We start from the raw sequence: 4,197 nt of genomic DNA, 5'->3' as shown, positions 1-4,197 counted from the left end.
CCCTCTAAACAATTCTGTTAATAGATAAGTCATTATTTATGGAGACGCAGGGGGAACCGTATCTGATGGGGGAACAGGGCTCGACGTAACAGCAGCAACTTGAGCACATTACTGCCCCCTATATGTCAAGAGGACAAATAACACCTTTTCTGTTCAAATTGCCAACCCGCCACAGTGGCGTGTGTTGATCAAATTCACCCGCCACTTCAAATATTTACCCACATTTGGCCGGGGGCGGGTGCTAATTTCCACCCATGTGTGCAAGAAATAAATTATTCTATATTTTTAATCACATTTGGTATTATTAATCAATTCTAGGTTTACAAAACCAGGATTCATGTACCAAAAAGTAATTTGTCTACGATATTTTGAGTATATACAACTATAAGTGGGCTTTATTTTTAGGAAATAAAATGTAAGCAAAACTAATAAAGATTTTGGGTTAATTTGTGTAAAGTGCCTTTTGCTTTATTAATTTAGTTGAATTAAACTGTCATAAAGTTATCTAGCTATCTACTGATCTGTTGATTGTATGGCAAAAATTATTGCAAATTAACAGCTGCTGCGACCAAAACTTTGTTTCCAAAAGCTTTATATGTTGCATTGCCAGATTTGAAATAATTATTTCCCTCATAACAAACACAACTAAACTAAAATACATTTTAAACGTATAAGTGGCAGTCATGTGGTTAACTTTCAAGTTATTTTATTCTGCTTCAATTGATTTCTCAGATCATATATCATCAGAGCATGAAAGAAAACATTCACGTTTCTTTCAGGTGCAAATTTCTCACTGTATTTTTCCATCTGTGCCTTCAGCTCAGGCTGGGCAGGGATTCTTGTGCGATCTGAGCCAGATTCTACTTCGCCTTGTTGAAGCTGTGCAGCGTTTCCAAACTATATGACAGTTTTATGGTTAAGACAATGCCTGTCATTAACTTTATAGTGGCATGTAAGGAAAATACAGCTCCAATAAAAAGGGTAATGCTTTTCTGACACTGTTAATGGTGAATATTTATGATCGGTCTGTAGTTCATATTTAAGCACAAGAAATGATTTGCTTCTCTTCCTGCAATTACTTCATTTGTGTAGAGATATTGATGCTTTTCATTCATTTGTCGCAACACTATTTTCTTTTCTGTTCCTCTCATTATTGTCACATCTAAATCATGATTTGTTCTTATGCCATTATTTCACACTTTTAAAGAGACCCCTGCCTTACTGTTTCAGAATTACAGATATTAATGAGACTGCTGTCTTTAAAGGTTAAAATATTATCCATGCATTTGACAAATGCATATTTCACAACAACAACAGAATATCTGAAAGCAGAGTAATCAGTGATCTAGAGTTTTGACCAAAAAAGCTTCTTACTTGTTGTTGTTTTTGTAAAATTCTTATCCATCAAACATTATACTGTACATTATTTACAGTAATTATTTATAGTAACTAAAAGCTGAACAAATGTGGGATTTAGGATTCAAGGAAACATGTTTTGTTTAGCGGGGTTCTTTGAAAAAGTTATGAACAATCAGTGTCTTACCTGCAGATAGCTCAGATTTGATGAGCTAACGGCTAGTGTGAGTGGGGCTGAGACCAAAGTGAATTTTTTACTTTGTAAGACAGCTGCAACCCAAAAATATTAATGTGGTTGACTGCTACTTTCTAAACTTTTGCATCTTTGTCAACTTTGCATTAGAGTCATATGCTTATTTGCAACCAGAAACAGCAACAGTAGCAGCTAGCTGTTGCACTTCCAGTGTAGCCTGCAGGAGTATAATAATATTTCTGCTGGAATAACTGTGTAATGCAAAATTAATGGTAGTGGAATGGTTTCTGAAACAGTGTTCACATGAAGTAGTATGTTTTTTTTTAAATGAGTTGATTTAAAATGAAAGCAATCCCCTTTAGTCTTGGTACTGCTCGGACTAGTGAGTAGCTCATCAGTCTGGTCATAATTACATTCTGTTTTGTTCAAAAAGCAATCTACAACGGGTGAAATATCATTGTTCATGACCCCTCTTCAGAGCCACACTTCCAAAGATTCGAACTACCATTTTAATATTCACTAGTATGCACTCAGCGGGGCTTTTATTGAGGTAAATCTAATCAGATTACAGGAAGATGTAACACGGTTTGCTGCTTGGGGACACTGTTGCTTTTTTTTTATGACACAGTAGGCAACGTTTCATCCCAAAGACAGCTGTGACCAGAATACACGAACACTCAGCGATCAGTATCTCATAGCTGAACGTCTGCAAGTGAGATTTTTTTGTAAAGAGGAGCTGAGCTGAGCGTGTGGAGAGCAGTGAAAGGAAACAGAGCAGTATCAGCCTCTCACAGATGTGGTTTGATGGATGCTCTGTGTACACCTCCTCGCCCTCACCTCAGCACAACGTGTTTGTTTGGTTGTTGATCACACCCCTCAGTCTTTGTGCCTAACTGCCCCCTGACACAAAGATATATCACTGGTCCCACACACCGCTGCGTGCCACGGACCTTTCGATTCTGCCTTCTTGTGGAGGCTGCTTTTAACTTTCTTAAGAAACCAGTGAAGTTCGTTTGATTTTTTTAAAAGCATGCAGCTGTTATTTTATCTCCTTATTTCAGGCCTTCAGTTCAGCCCAGGGTGACAAAAGGGACATTTAAATGCAATTTACATCAAACTTAAAAAAAAAAAAAGATTAAAATTGTTAGTTAATGATGCTCATAAAAAGTCCAGTTTGCCCTGATTTGCCATAAAACTGTACCGTCTCAGTCTTGATATTATTTTTTTCCCAGCAACAAATGAGTGATATAATGACCCGCTGAAATAGATGGGGATGACATTCTCGTCAGGGCTAAAAGGCACCACTTACTGTGGAACCACGATTAAATAATTAACACAGGTTTTATATCCATTTTTACACCTCCAAATTATGGTTTGCCATATATCTGAGCAGCAGCTGAGGAGAAGCATGTCAGCAAAAATTTTATGTATAATAAATCTTGTGATGGAGGAGCTTTAGGCCGCAAATCATCTGAGAGGTGAAGGATGACACCTCTTCTGCTTTTTGTTCTCATCAGGTGGCATACACTGTGTATTATTAGACTGCGCATCATCTCAAGTTGATTATTTTAGAAAAGGAATGCTGCCCTGATTGTCTTTAAAGTTTTCTTCACAGAGAAAGTGGTCCAACAGTAGGTGGCACCGTACCATAATTCTCTAAAATTTATGAGAGAAAAAGCATAAAATATGAGAAAACATTTATTTCACTAAACACAATAAACCCACTTTTTTAACACACAAACAGAATGAGCACAAAGGCAAAAATAAAACCAAAGTAGCAAAACTAAGATAAAAATACAAACTGTCCATTCAACCACATTTGGTGCCTTTTGCGTTAAATGTCCTCTAGATGGCGCCATAATCCACGAAACGTTTGGCCTTTCTTGCATTTGCAAATCATCTCTCCTTGTAAATGTCAAACAAAATTCTTTGATATGAAATTACTGTCTCCCCCTCCTGTGTCAAATGTCTGGATACTTGATTATCTGCAATAATTTAAAATCTTAATTATAGTTGTTGTATTAGTTTTCATAATTAATCTGATTATGGGGGACATATTTTTTATTATTGGCCTATTAGCTGCAGCATGGAAAATCATCCTTCAGGGAGACTGTTTCAAACTGATTGATTCATTATTAACTTTCTGAACATTTTGCAGGGAATATTAGTAATATACTGTAGTTGGTATTCTTTTTGTCTGCGAGAACATGTGTTTATCCATTATTTATCCCCATAATGTTGCTGTGAACCTAATGCTCTTCTCTGCCTGCTGTTCCTGGGGCGTTAAGGTTGACCTTGTCCTGAGAAAGCATAGGCTTGGCTCCATGACTCCTCAGGGGAAGCATGCCAGCTATAACCTGGGCTTGGGCAGACGGACATACGCAAGTGGAAACTGTGAGGAAATGGACATTCAGAGCAGGGAAACCAGAGAGTCAATTTAGTCACTGTCTACTACCTTTTCACATGCAAGTACAAAGCCAACCTCACATGTTGGCGTTGACTGGAATCTCTCAGAGGAATTTAGGGACATGAACAATTCCTCGCATCTGTTTCCTGCTCACTTGTATGGAGGAAACGGGCTGTAAATCTCACAATATATAAATAGAATCAGGATTCAATTTTCAGAAGCTGAAGCTGGTGACTGCTGC

The sequence above is a fragment of the Kryptolebias marmoratus genome, linkage group LG6 (assembly GCF_001649575.2).
Source record: "Kryptolebias marmoratus isolate JLee-2015 linkage group LG6, ASM164957v2, whole genome shotgun sequence".
Lineage (NCBI taxonomy): Eukaryota > Metazoa > Chordata > Actinopteri > Cyprinodontiformes > Rivulidae > Kryptolebias > Kryptolebias marmoratus.
This window is presented reverse-complemented; position numbering follows the sequence as displayed.